General features: G+C 41.3%; 1 long non-coding RNA gene and 1 other non-coding gene across 2 annotated transcripts; both read right to left on the reverse strand.

The window, feature by feature from the left end:
- Nucleotides 1-2,869: 2,869 nt before the first annotated feature.
- LOC141598034 (small nucleolar RNA R71) lies at nt 2,870-2,978 on the reverse strand. The gene has a single exon (XR_012523238.1). It is a non-coding gene; the product is annotated as a small nucleolar RNA R71 (small nucleolar RNA).
- Nucleotides 2,979-9,182: 6,204 nt separating this feature from the next.
- LOC141594278 (uncharacterized) lies at nt 9,183-12,207 on the reverse strand. Its single transcript, XR_012522093.1, has 6 exons — nt 11,896-12,207; nt 11,630-11,733; nt 10,989-11,079; nt 10,261-10,330; nt 9,606-9,692; nt 9,183-9,522 (listed from the first exon to the last, which is right to left on the reverse strand). It is a non-coding gene; the product is annotated as an uncharacterized LOC141594278 (long non-coding RNA).
- Between the last annotated feature and the right edge of the window lie 7,854 nt (nt 12,208-20,061).

The raw sequence follows: 20,061 nt of genomic DNA on the forward strand, positions 1-20,061 counted from the left end.
TCTATCTTCGGAAGCCGCCCATTAAAAAGCGACAAATGAATCTTTTTGAAAATTTCTATTTTCGAAAACTTCAGTCCACCATTCCAATTCCGCCTCGTGTCTATCGAGTCAAAGCAAACGTACTTGTGGGTCTTTACTTATGAGTCGTCTCACCTCGAGGCCCGTCCAATGGCGTCGCGCCGTCATGATTGGACTCGTGTCAAAGGTTCGGTCAAACACCGTCACGTCATAAATCGAGTCAGCACCGAGGGACCACACACGGTCGCCCCGTCTTGTTGAGTCTATCTTTGTCTCGTCCTCTGTGTTGTCTGCGTTCAGTCTTGGAACCATGTAGGATTGAGTTGTAATGTGAGCCGTTTTTCTGCCTCAGAGCCATAGCCCCGTCTTCAGCTTCATTGATGTATCACTTTCATATATACTTTTACAGCTCCCTTTATACCGTTTTACATACCGTTTCGTGCCTATTATATCATTTATATGCTTTATTTCAATGAATTGTCGATACTGCCGCTATTTTGTGTTTTGATGCAGAAATGACTCGTTATGAGTATGATCAAGCTAAGATTAGCATGGCGGAGACGGCATAGAAGAATACACGAAGCATGGCATGGGAAACGAGGAATCATGAAGACTAGAAGTGGAAGAAGAGAAGAAATAACCTGTGAAGCAAGTTCCTCGATCGAGTCACTCACGACTCGATCGAGCAGGTATGTCTCGATCGAGTCACCTCGACTCGATCGAGGATCCTCTCTGGCGGGTTTATTTCCGGAATTTCCTAAAGCGTTAATCTTTTGTTATAAATTAAAGACTCGTGTTTTATTGTTAGACTACGATATATTTTGCTTGGATACTGCTGGAAAACTCTCTTAGAACCCTAATCTTTCCCTTGTATGGTACTAATCTTTCCTCGTTAATTAATCATTATTGTTTTATGTTCTTCAATTATTCTTTCATGCTTTTAATCATGCTTTCATCTTTAATCATATTTATTGTTGTTATTATAATTATGAGTAGCTAATCCCCTCATCTAGGATGAAGGGGATCTAGGTTAATTAAAAGGGAAAATCAATTAGTTGCTATTGATATCATTAAAGTTGTTGTTTGATTATTGTAATTCTTCTAGTTAATCAACTTAAGGCCTGAGTTATTAATTAGTGTAGCGAATCGATCCTATCGCCGACCGGGTTAGAATTGATATAGGCTACGATAATCAAATAGAGAGTATCTAATTATAGCGACCGCATGTTAGAATCGATCTAAAGGGCATAATGGAGTCGACCGATCTTATGACCTTAAACAACTTGATAGATTTAGTAATTGATTGATAATCCCCGACTGATTGACCTAGTGAACCTAATTCCTAGACTTTTAATAATATTGTTAAACCTTCATTTAATTACTTGCAGTTAGTTTAATAGAATCAAAACAAACAAACCCCCAGAAATCGGTTACTTCTAGACAGCTTAAATACTCTTAGACTTAGCTTTTACCGCCTCCCTGTGGATTCGATACCTGTCTTATCACTAGCTATTCTTGTTAGTCCAGAGATAGTTTTACTTTGATTTGGTAATACGACTTTAGCCACGTCAAATTACAGCCAACCTCGTTCCTTATTTTAAAGACGAAAAGCAACTCGTCCTTATTTATAACAAGTAATTGAACCTCTCAAGCTCAGCCCCCCTTTCTAAATCCCTTCAAAAGCCTCTTTCTTTGTATATTATATGGATGATCCGATCAGCAAGGACCAACATGCGTGGACCTGGAATGACTATGCATAGATTACCCTTATTTGTGTGGTCCGTTCTAGTAACAGCATTCCTACTTTTATTATCACTTCCGGTACTGGCGGGTTACTCGTTAACAGATCTTTTCTTTGAGGAATGGGGTGAAGCCCTGGAGCGAAGCACACGGCACGAGCTCCCTTGGCTCGAGAAAGAAAGACAGGGCGCATTTCAGTAGCAGACGTGGCAGATGAGGATGGAGTTCTTGTTGATGGAAAGGAAACTTGAGTCTAGGGCCTTACGCGAATCCAGCTTTGTCTAGTCGGAAGCGAGCATAGAAGCAGATGTTGGTTGAGAATTGTTCGGGAATTCATTGCCCTAAAAACCGTACGTGCGGGTCTCCCCACATGCGGCTCACGCCATTCGAGGTGGCCCAGCGCCGTTGCCGGGGAGGCAACAATTGTTTAGTCTTTTTGTGTTTATTTTGTCTTTTTGTCTCAGGGAACCCAGTTCCTTGAGACCGTTCTCACACTTTCTTGTTAGTTCCGTTTATGCCCAGGTCTAATAGGTCCGAGATTATTCCTTTTGATCTTGAACCTGAGAAGACTTTTCGCTACAGACGGAAATTTAATCAAGAAGTGGGTCAAGTAGAAGACTTGAGTATACTTGACGTCGAAACGGCGAGCTCCACTGAGTCAGCCAGATGGTCTTACGAAGAGGAGGAGGAAGAAATTCCTATTCCTGATATTCCTATTCCCGATATTCCCGAAACTATCATCATGCCTACTCTAGCCAGTCATTCTGAGCCAACCTTGGCTTCTATTCCACAAGGATTCAAGCTGCCCACTACTACCAATGGAACATTCGAGATTCGGTCATCTTACATCAATTTGGTGGAACGAAACATGTTTGGAGGGACAGCTGCTGAGGACCCTGCGACGCATATGGAAAAGTTTGTCACTTACTGCTGTTCTATCCCATTATCACTGGAGTGACACAAGATCAAGTTAAGCGGTGTGCTCTTTCCTTTCTCTCGAAAGATGGAGCTGCGAGTGGTTAAGAGATATGGATATGGATCTTGAAGGAGTTCTGATGGAATTCCTTGGCTCTTGCTTTCTACAAGAGGTACTTCCCACCTCAGAAGACTAATGCTTTGAGGAATCAAATTACTAGTTTCAAGCAAGGAGCTACTGAAGATTTGAATGAAGCTTGGACTCGTTTCAAGCGTTTATTTCGATCAGTTCCCCATCATGGTTTCCCAAAGTGGTTTCTTTGCAACCAGTTTTATAACGGGTTGTTTGACGATCATCGTGCCCTTTTGGATTCATCTGCGAATGGGAGGTTTCAAGATAACACCAATGATGGTGACGCGTGGAAGTTGATTGATCAGATTGCTACCCATACCGCAAGGTATGGAAATCCTAGGGGAAGCACGCGAGGTACTGGAGTTGATAGTGCTCAGGCGGCACAGCTGAAGACTATTTCAGCCCAAATTGCTGAGATAAAGACTACCCAATCATTGGGTAGCAAAGAGAGAGTTCATGCTATGAGTCAGAAAGTAGAGGAGTCTTGTGCTAGATGCAGTTTGGATGGTCATGGTGCAGCTGATTGTATGAGCACATTGGAGCAGGTTAATGCCTTTCAGGCTTACAGACAAGGTGCACAAGGTACACCTTTCTCTAATTTTTACAATGAAAGAACAAAGGAACATCCGTTCCTTCAATGGTCTAGCCAGAATGTGCAAAACCCACAGCAGTCACAACCGCAAAAGAATCCTTATATCCCCTCCAACAATCGCGGTAATCAACAACAAGGGGGGTATCAAAGGCAAAATCAAGGAGGCCAGCAGTTCAACAATCAATATCAGCAGCCTCCTCAACAAACTCCTCAACAAATTCCTCAACAAGCTCCGAATAATGATATGGCAGAGTTGCGCAATCTTTTGCAACAAACTTTGTCGATGCAGCAGAAGCAGACAACTCAAATTTCCGAGCTAATTGCCCATAACAAGATGCTAGATAATCAAGTGGCTCAAATGGCACTTCAAAACCCATCAAAACAGGCCGTGGGTCTTCCTCCTCAAGGTAAGCAAGCTCATGAGCAAGCTAATGTTATTCAGCTGAGGAGCGATACTTCTTATGTGAATCCCGACCTACAAAGCCTTGAGAAAGATGTGCCCATTATTTTTGATGAGGTCCCTTATATGCATCCCATAGGATTGGGTAATTTGGAGCTTAGTGATGATGAGAAAGAGCCTGACGAAGTTGAAACATGGGCTGACGGTAAAAGTAAAAAAGACGAAGCAGCTGAACCTGTAAAGGTTCCTCGATCGAGTCAGAGGCGACTCGATCGAGGATCTAGCCAGCTCGATCGAGTCACCCCTGACTCGATCGAGGATCCCAAATTGACATCAGACGGTGTTTCAAAAGTTGTTTCTAAGGAGAAGCAAGCCGAGCCCACAACCATTGCACTACCTTTTCCTCACCGACAACAAAAATCCAAGCTGGATAAGCAGTTCGGTAAGTTTATGGAGGTCGTGAAGAATCTACAGGTAAGTGTCCCTTTTACTGAATTAATTACTCAAGTGCCGGCTTATGCAAAATTCATGAAGGAGATTTTGACAAGGAAGAGATCCTTTGATGCGGTGGAAACTATTGCTTACACTCAGAAGTGCAGTGCCATGTTGCCAATTAACTCACCACCGAAATTAAAGGATCCAGGAAGTTTTTCTATCCCTTGTCAAATTGGTCATCTTTCTATTAGTAAAGTTCTTTGTGATTTGGGAGCTAGTGTCAGTGTTATGCTATACTCTATCTGTAAAAAGTTAAATATGGGTCCGTTGACAGTTACTAATATGACACTTCAGATGGCCGATAGAACTGTTAAGCACGCATTGGGGGTGTTAGAGGACGTTCCCGTCCGAATAGGGAAGTTTTTCATCCCCGTTGATTTTGTTGTCATGGACATGGCTGAAGACAACCAAATCCCTATCATCTTGGGCAGACCGTTCTTACATACTGCGGGGGCGGTCATAGATGTTAGGCAAGGGAGATTGACCTTAGCTGTGGGGGATGATATGATTATTTTTAACTTAGAAAAAGCATTGAAAAACCCCATGATAGAAGAGACTTGTCATAGTATAGATGCTGTTGATTTTACTATTGATGAGTGTCTTCCTATGTGTTTGGACAGGGATCCTCTGGAGATTGCCCTTGTCATGGATCCAGCTGATCAGACGAGTTCATGGAGTCCAGAAGTTCATCATCTTGAGAGGCTTCTAACTGGAGAGGAATGCCCACATCAGAAGGTATACAGTTTGGGTGTCACACCTAAGGTAACTGAGGTAAAGAAACCTGAATTAAAACCTCTTCCCTCTCATCTCAAATATGAATTTCTTGATGACTGTGAAATGAACCCAGTGATCGTCAATGCTAGCCTAACTGAAGGTCAACAATCTGCTTTGTTGACTGTTTTGAGAACTCATAAAAAGGCAATTGGGTATAGCATTGATGATCTCAAAGGTATTAGTCCTGACTTCTGTATGCATAGAATTCATTTGGAAGAGGGCCACAAGCCCTATGCGCAAGGTCGAGATTTACTAAATCCTCCAATGCAGGAGGTGGTAAGAAAAGAGGTACAGAAATTGCTTGATGCTGGTATTATTTTCTCTATTTCTGATTCTAAATGGGTCAGTCTTGTCCAAGTTGTACCTAAGAAGGGAGGTACTACGGTAGTAAAGAATGATAAGAATGAATTAATTGCTACTAGACTTGTTACAGGGTGGAGGATGTGCATAGACTATAGGAAGTTGAACACGGCCACTAAAAAGGACCATTTCCCACTTCCTTACATTGACCAAATGTTAGAGAGATTAGCATGTCATAGTTATTTCTGTTACCTAGATGGCTACTCCGGTTTCTTTCAGATACCCATTCATCCTGAGGATCAGGAAAAGACCACTTTCACTTGTCCATATATATGGTGTATTTTCTTATAGGAGGATGCCCTTTGGTTTATGTAATGCTCCTGCTACCTTTCAACGTTGTATGATGGCCATATTTTCTGATTACATAGAGTCTATCATGGAGGTCTTTATAGATGATTTCAGTGTATATGGTACTGATTTTGATATTTGCTTGAGAAACTTGACTAAAGTTTTGCAGCGCTGTGAGGAGAGCAACCTTGTTCTCAACTGGGAGAAGTGCCACTTCATGGTTATTGAAGGGGTGGTACTCAGTCATTTGGTGTCAGGTAAGGGCATTCAAGTGGATAGAGCTAAGGTTGAGGTAATTGAGCAACTCCCGTACCCGGTTAATGTTAAAAGTGTGCGTAGTTTTCTTGGTCATGCAGGGTTCTATCGCCGCTTTATTAAGGATTTTTCTAAAATTGCTCAACCTCTAACTCAGCTTCTTCATAAAGATGCTCCATTTTGTGTTTACTGACAAGAGTGTTCAAGCCTTTGACAGGATCAAACAAGCACTTATCTCAGCTCCTATTATCCGATCTCCGGATTGGAGCCTTCCTTTTGAGATTATGTGCGATGCCAGTGACTATGCGATTGGAGCTGTTTTGGGGCAGCGAAAGGACAAGGTGTTACATGCCATTTACTATGCAAGCAAGACTCTCGATGATGCACAAATCAACTATGCTACTACAGAGAAGGAGCTTCTTGCAGTTGTCTATTCTTTAGACAAATTTAGAGCTTATCTTGTTGGTTCTAAAGTTATTGTTCACACTGACCATGCAGCTTTAAAGTATCTTTTAACCAAACAAGTGGCTAAACCTAGACTTATTAGATGGATTTTATTATTGCAAGAATTTGATTTAGAAATCCGTGATAAGTCCGTGCTGAAAAATGTTGTTGCGATCATTTGTCCGTTGAGATTCTCGGAAGAGAGATTTTGCCCATCGATGATTCTTTTCCAGACGACCATCTTCTAGTTGTAGCTGCAAATACCCCATGGTTTGCAGATTATGCCAATTATTTGGTAGGAGGAACACTTCCTCTTGACTTATCTTATCAGCAGAAGAAGAGATTTATGCATGATGTGAAGAGGTACTTCTGGGACGATCCCTATCTGTTCCGAGAGTGTGCCGATGGTATATACAGACGATGTATCCCAGAGAGTGAGGTACATGCCATCCTTTCTCATTGTCACTCTTCTTCATATGGTGGTCATCATGGTCCTTCTCGGACATTTTCTAAGGTAATGCAACCGGGTTTTTATTGGCCTACTATACTTAAGGATGCTACTAACTTTGTCCGTTCTTGTGATGCTTGTCAAAGAACTGACAATATCTCGCAAAGGCATGAGATGCCTCAAACTGGAATCTCCGAAGTAGAGATCTTTGATGTTTGGGGCATTGATTACCAAGGGCCGTTCCCTACATATTTTGGGAACCAATACATATTAGTAGCTGTAGATTATGTTTCTAAATGGGTGGAGGCAATTGCCACCCCCACTTGTGATGCTAAATCTGTTGTTAAGCTGTTTCAGAAGACTATCTTTCCACGGTTTGGAGTGCCTCGCGCTGTGATCAGTGATGGAGGCAAGCATTTCAATGAGTGTCATCTCAATTCTCTCATGAAGAAGTATGGCGTTACACACCGAAGAGGACTGGCTTATCATCCTCAAACTCGTGGACAAGTAGAAGTTTCCAATAGAGAGCTGAAACAGATCTTGGAAAAGGTGGTAAGCAAGAACAGAAAGGATTGGAGTCGGAAGCTCGATGATACTTTGTGGGCTTACCGTACTGCTTTCAAAACGCCGATTGGAACCTCACCTTACTGACTTGTTTATGGCAAGTCTTGTCATTTACCTGTGGAGCTTGAGTATAGGGCTATGTGGGCCATTAAAAAGCTGAATATGGATCTCTCACTGGCGGGTGAGAAACGACTGATGCAGTTGAATGAGCTAGATGAATTTCGACTGCATGCCTATGATAGTGCTCAAGTTTAGAAGGAGCGAACGAAGAAGTGGCATGACAAGCATATCTTGCAAAGAGAATTTCATGTTGGTGAGAAAGTTCTCTTGTTTAACTCTCGTTTGCGCTTGTTTCCAGGTAAATTGAAGAGTAGATGGTTTGGACCGTTCACTGTTACTGATGTGAACAAATTTGGGTCAGTTACACTGCATTCTGACACAGGAAAGACCTTCAAAGTGAATGGACAACGCTTGAAGACATACTATGAAGGTGCTTTTGTGGGGATACTAGAGGCTCTTGACCTCTTCCCCATTGATTCTTCTTGCTGATGAAGAATTACGGTCGTGCGGGACCGCAAAAACCAGCGCTACCGAGAGGCAGCTCGGATTTTGTAAATCATTAGTTTGTAATTAGGATTTTAAATTCAAGTTTTGTTTTTGTTTTCATGTTCCTTGAACTTTGAGAGATGAGGAGAGGGCGCTTGATATGCTTTCAAGTGTCTTTTGCAGGAATTTTGACGGGATTTGAAGCTAAGAGTGACAAATGACGAGAAACGGAGCTACAACCTACTTCCTCGATCGAGCCAATGGCGACTCGATCGAGGAACCTATCAGCTCGATCGAGTCACCTGCGACTCGATCGAGGAACCAGTGAAGAATTTCAAAAAGTTTAAAACGAAAGTTGGGTAGTCCTGAAATTGGTTCCTCGATCGAGCCAGCTGCGACTCGATCGAGGATCCAAATTGGACCGGGTTCCGCGTTTTTCTTTCGTCGGTTTTATTCTTTTATTACTCTAATTTCTTTCAATTCCCTTCTTCTTTGGTTACTACTTTCCTGCATTCTACCTCCTCTACTACTCATTCTCTCTATATTCATCATCAATCATCATCAAAACTCACTTAAAACTTGTGCTTACTTGCTTATTACTTGTTTGAATCATTCTCTCGTGCTTATTTTCTCAATTCCATTGTTTAAATTGCTCAGGTAAGTCACGATTTGGCCTCTATGTGTCTCGAAAATTCTTATTTTTCTTGCTTAATTATTGAGTTTTTTTGTATTAAATTTTCCATTGCTAGTATACAATTGCTATTTCCTTGCTTTCTAGCCCCTTTATTGTTGAAATTCATGCCTAATTTGCTAATTTGGGAATTAGGGTTCTTCAAAATCACTACAACAAATCTCTTGCATTTTTTACGCTTATAAAGCCAACTCTCGACGCAAAAAAGCGTCATTAATTATATTCTCGACGCTTCCTAAAAGTGTCAAAATTTTGGCCGTCACTATTTTTTGACGATTTTTAGCGTCACCAATTTTGACGCCTTTATGCGTCAATAATAAAAACTACGCTTTTAAGTGTCACTTCTATGGCATAATCACGACGCCAAAATTATATATTCTTGACGCTTTTAAGCATCAATTTTTCATTTTCTCTATAACAAATTATTGTATGAATCAATTTTGTTTTACCTAAAGCATTTATGTTCTTATCATTTAACAAGAATACTATCATACAAATGTACTGAAGTGAATAGCAAGATCAAATCAAAACCAAGAAACTAAAATATGTAGCAATGGTATATTTATTAACAACCAATAATGTTTACAAACACTACACAATCTTGCTCGATACAACTTACAGTAACAATTACAGTATTTAACATTCCCAACTTTGACATTCTAGACAAGGAGTTCTCTTGTACTCGCGAGAGTTCTCTTGTACTCGCGATGTCCAGATGTTTGTTTGCTTGTCATGTGACAATAGTGGTGAATCTGGTGATGCACTCCAAAATATTGAGGGGTAAGCCGACAATGGGTCATTTATATGCCTCTTAGGACGGGTGCATTCATAGCATAGCTTCCATCTGCAACTAAACCAACTACTATGCATACAACTGGAAGTTAGAAGAAGAAACAAATAATCACATACTACCTCAATCAAAATACAGATGGCTAGACTCACCTGAATTATGTATTAGCTAGGATTCGATTTATGAAGGAATGATTAAACATCAGAAGACAAAGACATTCCTCTATCTCAAAAGGTCACCTGCATCCAAATTTGCTTACATTAGTGACTAGACAAATTTAGAACAATGTGAGACATAATTCAAAAGTAGCTTCATGTTTCAAAACTCAATATGCAAAAGAATTCTCATAAGAAATTAGTGCATTCGTTGACAGTTTATCAACATTCGCCCAGTCTATCAACCTTCACCCAAACAAGTGAGATTACATCAGATATTTATTTATAATAGCATTTGAGTTAGAGAGTAAAACCAGAACTCAAGCTTAAATGTTCGTCCTTTCAAACAATGAGAAAGACTCTAAGAGAAGTAATTCGTATATGCTGTTCATAAATTTCATAAGACAAAATAGAATAATGTTTACACACATGATTCATGAGTCTTTGTAGAACTAGCTAGTTCCTTGAGTCACAAAATATAACTATAAGCAATCCAACTGAAGTAATGACTTTATAATAATAATTCGTCAGATTTCTTCACCTAGTGATACATCAAATTTAGTAAGAAAATTAAAGCATATGGACAATGACTAAGCGTACAAGTCAGTAATATCATCTAAATCATATTAGAGCATCAGAAGAAAAGGACTACCTGTCGTCCTTTGAGCACACAAGTAACTGCAACTCGATATCAAAATTTTTAACCCATTTCTTGTTTGATCCTGCACCACCAACTAAAGGCTTAAATTTAAGTCGAACCGGCTTTACTACCTATAAAACTACTTGATATTTTACATCATACCGTGACAGAATCAGAATAGTTAATGTCACACTAACTGAGAGCCCATAAATTTTCTTTTCAAATTCATGATTTACTTTAGAGTTCAGAGATTATGAGAAGACTCAGCATTAAGAAAACACATATAAGAAGCTCAAAAATAAAATACCAAGGAACAATGTAAGTCTTTAGGCTCAATAAAACCCACATTATCAACATTCCTAAAATAGTAAGGAAACGAGTAACACCGATCAAGTAACAAAGGGGAAAATGGCATAACTTTCAAAAGGTAAGCCCACCAAAAAATGTTGAGTAGGGAGTTATACTCTACATATATAATTTGAGGTACGGAGTTAAGGAGTAAAATAAATAGTAGTTCGGAGACATTGTTTGTCTGCATCAAATTGTGAGCAATTCCAGCAATAATTTATTGCCAAATAAATGTAGATTTAAACTATTTTGATAAAAATGAATCTACCTGACATTACCAACTACAACTCAAGAAATGTTGGAATCCAGAATATGTATCAAATCAGAAAATTTGATAGAGCTACTATGAATATAAATATCTAAGACTCGTCAAACTACTCATCATTGCTGACCTTTCGTCTCTTTTCTCTATATCATTCTTGGGTTTTCCAATCTCCATGAAAAAGCCTATTGGCTACAAGTATTAATTTGTCACCTGGAGGCCTACAAGCAGAAGAATTGTTAAATCTTAATACAAAGAAAATGAATTATAGAACAAGACGGTCTCACATAAACGGTAAATTAAATAGAACGTGTATTCAGAATCAATACCATTCTCACATAGAAGATTCTTCACTCATTGGAAGACGGTCCCTAAACAGTGACAGACTGTTTCCTTTCTTTCATTTGAAGGCATCAACATTTTACGATTAAGGAAGCCCCAAGCTCTCATAACATTATTATAGTATATAAAAGGAGTACAACTTATAGATAGCTCAACATTAAGGATATGTTTGAATACATAGTACAATCACTCAAAATCTCTCATACGTTCCTAGGACTTTAATTTGACTTTTAGATGAGAAAAGAAGAATCTTTCTAGTTTCTACAATTATTTAATATCTGAGTAAGCAGCTTAACCACAAAAAAATTAAAGTTAAAATAATGCACAACATAATTGAGAAATTTGCTTGCATTAAAAGGGGATTTGGTGCAGCAATATAGAATAAGGGTGATTGTATGAACACTTCGATTAAAATGAAATAAATAGTACCTCCCCTTGATGTACAGCAGCAATTCGTTCCCTAAATATTCGCAAAATTTTTGTAATTATGCAAAAAGATATAGTCCAAACTCAAGTTAATGGAAGCTCCATCCCTAAAAGTACACACATACGAAGTACATCAAATAATAAGAATGGACAACAATCATAATCCTTGAATTTGCACAATTCATAAGATAAAGCTTAAGATGAGAGGATGACAAGTAATAGAACAAAATTTGCACAATCAATGATAGTGTATTTTAAAGGAATCGAACCGGAAATTGCAGACTTGAAAAACAATTGTAGATCTCCAGTGTTTCTCTACTAGATCATCTTCTGATTTGGCTTTAGGTTGATACTTCGTAACCATTATCAAACAGGTTAGGGCGAGCTAGAGAGAGAGAGAGGGGGGAGGGACTGTGTTAACGGGAAAGGTATACGTGGGACGGTGGGGTGGCAGTTTTCAGAATTAGGGTTTGGATGAGAATAAAACGAGCGTGAACGACGTCGTTTACAAACTGAAACGCTTCCTAAAGTTAGAAAAGCCCACTAAATTTATTCCCGCTTGGTAATGGGCTGCGACACACTTGTAAAGTGTCGAGAGGAAAGCGTCAAAATATTAAGGGATTTGTAGTAGTGAATCCGGGTAGAAATTTTGCATTAAATTGGTTAGAAGTGTATTCTATTGCTTGGAATCTTCCATATTTGATACACACTCATGTTCCCCTATGTTTTCAGATGCTTTCATTGTCATTTGGAGTCTTAAAAAATTGATTTTTTTGACCCATTGGTGCCAAAACCGGGACTGTTTTTATGCCATTGTTGAAGTTTAATTTTCTACTTGCTCTTAATGTAGATAATGTCGACTTCTAGGCAAGGAAATAAGAGGACTAGAGAAAGGAGAGCCCCGGTTCAGCAACCCGAGGTGATTCCTGAAGAGATTGTGTCTTCGGAGGATGATTTGTCTCCTTTAGACGATTATCCATTTATCGAATTTCGTGACAAAGCACAGAAGGACAGGTTTGAGTATCTGTTAACTAAGTCTATGAGTGCCACTCGATGCGTTGATAGGAAAATTTTACGCACATTGAAGATCGATGATATTATGTTTGGCATGTTTAATGAAATCGGGTTACAGGGTCTTTTCACGCTTCACGAGTTATCTTACCCTGCTTTAACTCTCGAATTTCTGAGCTCTTTCACTTATTTTCCCAGTGATCATCTAATCAAATTTCGTTTGCTTAATGTTGAACGGTCTTTAACCTTTGACCGTCTTTCTGAAATCCTGGGATTAGATAAGCATACTGACGGGGACTTGTATGGTGTTGGTGGGTTGTCTGCCGTTCGCTATTTTCCATTATTTACTGGTTATATAGATGCGGACGTCAGTGCTATGGCTTTGTTAGATGTCCAACACGTTTGTCTTCGTATGTTTTTGAGGTATTTGAGCTATTTGTTGTATGGCCGGACCGATAAGAGCAAGACCTCCACTATTGAGGTCTTAATACTTGCTAGTTACTTGAATCCTTATAGGGAGGAGACATTCCAATTCTCTCCCCCTGCTCTTGTCTGTTCGGCGTTTGATAGGATGATCGGGAGGTACGGGAACCTTGACTGTGGTTCTCTTGTCACCAAGATTGCTAGGGTTGTTTGTGATTTTGAGGGTGATGACCCATATGAGCCCATGGCTGACTTTGAGCCACTTGTTGATGATGACCACCTTCGTTATGACATTTCTTATCTTGATATTAAGAATGGGAAGGACCATTACTGGAGGGTCCGAGGTGAGTCATACATGCTTCTTCCTTGCGCCCGTTTGCCTGCTGTCGACCCCCTCGAGGAGAGTACGGCTGTGGAGCAACCCCCACCCATTACTTATCTGATTCCTGAGGATCTTTTGGTTACTTTTCCTGGGTCTAGTACTACTACCACCACCGGCGGGCGCCGGAGACGTCGTGCACCCACTACCCATCTGCCAAGCTCCTTCCAGCCTGCTTCTCCTCCACCTCCTTCAGCCTATCCCACTTCAGGCTATGCTCCAGGTTACCATTTTGATCCCGCCATTGAACGGGAAGTGAGGATGCATACGGGCATCAACACTGCTTTGACAGAGAGGAGGATGTGGGAACAGATGGAGGCTATGTCTTTAGCTTCCGGGGGGCAGTATCGCGGTGTGTCACCTTCTTATTACACTACTCCTGGTGACGACAGCCGTGTGTTCCATCTTTACGGAGTGACTCCCACTGAGTTTGGACAGTTTAGCACCGACTTCGGTGTATTAGGCCGTCCCTTTTACACTCTCGTCCGCCCCCCTCAGCCTACTTCTGTTTTTGCGGAGGACACCGGTATCTCTTGCTCCCTGAGAGGCCCGTTTGGCCAGTTTGGTGCTTCTACTTCCACTGCTGCTGCTACTGGAGGCACTCGTGATCGAGGCCGTGTTCGGAGAGCCACTCGTGGTAGAGGCCGTGGCCGCAGTGCCGTTCCTGATCCTGAGCTTATGTCCTTATATGCTGAGATCGATGATTTTGATGATACTAATGGAGCCCGTGAGGACAAACCGGTCACTACATCCCTCTTTTCCACTGGTTTGGGGGAGGCTCTTTGCATTCATGGTGGTATTATCTTTCTTGTTTTGTTTTATTGCATTTCTTTTTACCCTCTTTCCTTTATTAGTAGTGTCCTATAGGTTGCTGGTTTTCTGTGTGATTGCTATACTGTAGGCGTCACAATGAGGACACTGTGACATTTAGGTTTGGGGGAGTGTGTTTATTTCTGTTGTGTGCTTTTACTTATTGTTGTGTGAAAAAAATCAAAAATTCAAAAAAAAAATTGAAAAAAATTATAAAATACAAAAACATGTCTTTTATTTACTTTTGTTTATTTTGAGTCGAGTCTTGGTGAATTGTATAGCAATGATGATAACTTGCTTTGTCTTTGCATTTGAGTCTCATTTAGTTGTTCATGTACATTGTTTTGACCTGTTAGCTATGATAAACAAAGCTCTTTACTCAAGTCTTGACCGTCAGAATATGCCTTATGCCGAGTAGACTTGACTTTATTTTGTTGGTAAACCACTTAAATTTCTGAGGTCATTAGAGCTTCCTAGGCCGGGAACATTAATAAACCGGTCTCATTGTTATTTAGGCTGATGAGTGTGGTCTCCTTGTGGTATATGTAATATCAAACTGCATAAGTGTGACATTAGTTTCTTAGCTTTTCCGCGTTCATTTGATTAAGTACATGAGGATAGGCGGTTCTTTTTGTTCAAATAAGCCTTACATTACCCAGTTTTGTCAGCTCGTTTGAACCATGTAGCCACTTTATATCCTATTTCTTAGCTACATTCTAGAATTTGCCTACCTGTTTCGGGACAGTCGCAGTTGTTTGAGCCTTATTGTTATAGCTACTTTGGTTGGGTTGGGACTTTTATTGTCATGTGGGTAGTAGTTATCTTTTTGTAACAATTGTGTGACCTCTTATGTTGAAAAAAGAAGTATTATGAAGCAAAAAAGAAGAAAAAAAAAGAAAAAAAAAGAAGAAAAAAAGCTTCGAAAAAAGAGTTCAGAAGAAAAAAAAAAGAGAAAGAAAAGAAAAGGAAAAAGAAAAGATGAATAATGTTTGCTTCATTGAATTATGTTAGGAGGTCGTGTGTGGTAATTTCTGGAGTCTAATGCACATTTGGAGAGTTTCTTCATTTCTCTCATATGTTGTCAAAGTTGAGATTATTTCTCCAGTTGGATGATTGTTTAATTATTTATTAGATTTGGCTATTGGTTTAGCGCTGCGACTACCGTCTGAGCCTCACATTACCCATACGTGCTTTTGCACAAGCCACTTCTATACCCATGCCACTTTACCATAATTCTGTCCTTGATACATGTACTTGGTCTGTTTCGTGAATGCGTATTAGTTGGAGAATCTCTTGTCACATTAGATTGCATGCATATCTCATAAGTTGAGTGAGAGTCTTACTTCTTTCTATCTTACATATATATCTCCCATTATGAGTGCATGAGTGAAACCGCGAGAATCCAACAGAATTGTCTTGCAAGGTTGAAAAGTATTCGGCTGAGTCTCGGTATCATGTCACATCTTGAGTAAGAGCTGCGTGAGTCTATTACCCGTGCTTTTGAATTTGTTTTATTAGCACAACTTCGGTCATTACTTCGTTATAGATATGGATAGATGAGACTTGTATATGCTTAGACATTTGCTCTGAGTTATCCATTCACCATATGTTTATTGTTCTTTGTTTTGGCTTGATTGCTTTGCTTGAGGACAAGCAAAGGTTTGGTTTGGGGGAGTTTGATGTATCACTTTCATATATACTTTTACAGCTCCCTTTATACCGGTTTACATACCGTTTCGTGCCTATTATATCATTTATATGCTTTATTTCAATGAATTGTCGATACTGCCGCTATTTTGTGTTTTGATGCAGAAATGACTCGTTATGAGTATGATCAAGCTAAGATTAGCATGGCGGAGACGACATAGAAGAATACACGAAGCATGGCACGGGAAACGAGGAATCATGAAGACTAGAAGTGGAAGAAGAGAAGAAATAACCTCTGAAGCAAGTTCCTCGATCGAGTCACTGCTGACTCGATCGAGCAGCTGTCCTCGATCGAGTCACCTCTGACTCGATCGAGGATCCTCTCTGGCGGGTTTATTTCCAGAATTTCCTAAAACGTTAATCTTTTGTTATAAATTAAAGACTCGTGTTTTATTGTTAGACTACGATATATTTTGCTTGATATCTTGAAAACTCTCTTAGAACCCTAATCTTTCCCTTGTATGGTACTAATCTTTCCTCGTTAATTAATCATTATTGTTTTATGTTCTTCAATTATTCTTTCATGCTTTTAATCATGCTTTCATCTTTAATCATATTTATTGTTGTTATTATAATTATGAGTAGCTAATCCCCTCATCTAGGATGAAGGGGATCTAGGTTAATTAAAAGGGAAAATCAATTAGTTGCTATTGATATCATTAAAGTCGTTGTTTGATTATTGTAATTCTTCTAGTTAATCAACTTAAGGCCTGAGTTATTAATTAGTGTAGCGAATCGATCCTATCGCCGACCGGGTTAGAATTGATATAGGCTGCGATCATCAAATAGAGAGTATCTAATTATAGCGACCGCATGTTAGAATCGATCTAAAGGGCATAATGGAGTCGACCGATCTTATGACCTTAAACAACTTGATAGATTTAGTAATTGATTGATAATCCCCGACTGATTGACCTAGTGAACCTAATTCCTAGACTTTTAATAATATTGTTTAACCTTCATTTAATTGCTTGCAGTTAGTTTAATAGAATCAAAACAAACAAACCCCCAGAAATCGGTTACTTCTAGACAGCTTAAATACTCTTAGACTTAGCTTTTACCACCTCCCTGTGGATTCGATACCTGTCTTATCACTAGCTATTCTTGTTAGTCCTGAGATAGTTTTACTTTGATTTGGTAATACGACTTTAGCCACATCATTCATCCAACAACAATAATGATAACAACAGAGATGTCACAACTGATCAGCTAGCAAGCCTGCTTACCGCTCTTAAGGTCACCCTGTATCGCGTCGAGACCCGTATCGACGCTATGGAGAACAAGGAAACTGGGGAACATAATACCCCACCTCTGACTGAAACTGAGAAGAGGCTAAAACTCTTAGAGGAACAGCTCCTAGCTCGGGGTAACAACATCCATCTTGAGAACAACCGAAGGTTCGAGCCTGTCGAGGACCAGTTACCTGACAACTTTACCCTCAATGATGTACCTAAGTTCAAGGGAGTGAAGGACCCACTCAACCATATCCGTGCTTTCAAGGACTATATGGCCATTAAGGGGGTCAAACAGGAGCTCTTTACCCGTATCTTCCCATCCTCTTTGGAGCCGATTCCTCGCCAATGGTACTACTCCTTGGACCCGGAAAACCTTACTACTTGGGATGAGATCGCAGTTGAGTTTGCCAAGCAGTATGCCGACAACGTCGAAATCCAGGCCAACACCCGCACTCTCGAGGTGTTAACCCAAACGACAAGGAGGGGTTCACTGAGTTCCTAACCCGTTGGAGGAGGGTGAGTACTCAATTGGTCAGTAAGCCGAGTGAATCAACTCTAGTGGAAAAAAATTTCAACAATCTCCGCCCGGTTTATGCCAACCTACTGAGGTATCAGAATATCAAAACTTTTCAAGATCTGCAGATTCTGGGGACGCGTATTGAGGACGACCTCCGAAAGGGTGTCCTAGCAAAGACCACTGGCAGGGGTTACCAGGGATCCACCTCAACCGGATCTCGCCCTTACGGTCAGACAAACAAGATTGATGAGGTCAACCTCATCGAACCATCTGTCAAGAAAACCGAGCGCCCCCAGAGAGTGTTCACCAACATAGGGTCGACTTATGCAAGTGCCGTGAAAAGGCTCATGGACCAAGGGAAGCTACAACCGATCGGACCCACCCCGGATCCGATCGACGCCAAGAAGTCCCGATTTTGGAACCCCAATGCCTACTGCCAGTATCATCGAGGGAAGGGGCATGATACCGAAAATTGCTTCAAGCTCAAGCACCTCATTCAAGACATGATTGAGAAGGGAGATTTGCCTATACCCCCACCAACTAAGCCGAACAACAAGATGAATCCTCTGGGGATTCACGCCATCTCTGATGATGAGCCGACCCTAGACTGCTCTCACCTCATCTTGCCGATTGACGACGAGGTGAATGTTTTGGAAAAGGATCCTTCAGACGGAGTGTTTGTGTTTAGTGCTGCCACTATGTTCACTATGTTTCAACAAATTGAAGAGGCTATAGCCAACCTCTCTGAAAGAATCACCCGAGTCGACGACGCTTACCGTCGACTCATCTTCAATCCCCCAACACCGCGCCCAAGGGAGAATTCCCCAAGCATTCAAAACTACCCACCCCAGGATGGATTGCTCCCGCGACCATTCTGGCATAGACCTCATGAAAATCACCTTCAAAATAACTACCCCCATAAAAATCGCCCTCACAAAAATATTCCCCACGAGAACTACCCACCGAGGAATACCCCTCCAAGGTATCCTCGAGACTCTGAAATTAACGGCATATGGAGGGATGATGTTGAGGATGTCTATATCCTCCCAGGGAAGGAGAAGCGGACGAAAGAAATCGGACATCTCACCCGGTCCGGACGTCCCTATCAAAATCCGAACAATTCAACCGTCGTTCCAACAACGAATGACCAAATCATCCCAGAGGTGGACACTCATCCAAAGACCCCCGAAAACTCAATCCTGAAACAGCTCCAGAAAGCAAAAGCCGAAATCTCAATTCGGCAACTGATCGCAACGTCTTTTGAGCACCGACAGGCTTTGCTGCAGGCCTTGGGAAAATTGACCGTGCCCTCCACCTCTTCCCCAAAAGAAATAGTGGCGCACATGACGAGAGACGCCCCTGATCTGAGTAACCCGGTCGTCTTCTCCGACGAGGACATCCCTCCGTTCGCAGCCAACCATAACCTGGCCCTGTACATCACCGTACAATGCCTCCAGAAAAATATACCAATGGTCCTCGTGGATGACGGTTCCGCCGTGAATGCCATTCGTCTCAAAACTCCCCACAGGCTGGGTGTCAAGGAATCTGATTTGATCCCAACGAATCACGGAGTACGCGCCTACGACGGCACTCGTCGCAAGGTCGCTGGGTTAGTCACTTTGACCGTCGCAACCGGATCCTTAGAAAGATAAACCAGTTTTCAAGTGGTCGACATCGACGCGTCCTTCAACATGCTCCTGGAACGTCCCTAGATTCACGCCGTCAAGGCGTTCACATCAACACTCCACCAGAAGATCAGGGTCCCCTTCAACGGGAAAACGATCAGGATTCGCGCTTCCCCAATCAAAGCAGTTATGAGAAGGGGGATAGCCTCCCAAGCCATTGAGGAGGACAACAATGAAATGTGGGGTTTCCAAGCCGTAAACGCCATAACTGATGAATCGGCGACCTCTGAGTGTGACCCGTTCACCAACCTCACGGTCAACCGTATTATGATGCGTCAGGGTTACTTCTCGGGTTTGCCGCTCAATCCACTAAAGGACCCATTGCCTCCTTTGAAACAGGCTAAGGTCCCCAACATTCCCTTTGGGCTGGGGTACGAACCTACTGACCAAGATATCCGGAAGATAAACCTCCTAATCCGAAAACGCAAGAAGCACGGAGTCATCCTCCGTCCCTACCACCTGACTCTCAACGGATACTTTGTCCCCGAGGGAGAGTCTGAGCCTTACCACGGCTTTCCGGAACCGATCTATGACTCTGTGGCCAAGGCTAGGTACCCGGGAGTGGAAGTCTTCCAGAACTGCTACTTTATCCCCGACAACATCGAAGCTGAATCAACTGAGTCCAAGCCGTCACCATGCCTTGACGGACAAGCTGTCACACTCCTCTT

Source organism: Silene latifolia, chromosome 8 (genome assembly GCF_048544455.1).
Source record: "Silene latifolia isolate original U9 population chromosome 8, ASM4854445v1, whole genome shotgun sequence".
Taxonomy (NCBI): Eukaryota; Viridiplantae; Streptophyta; class Magnoliopsida; order Caryophyllales; family Caryophyllaceae; genus Silene; species Silene latifolia.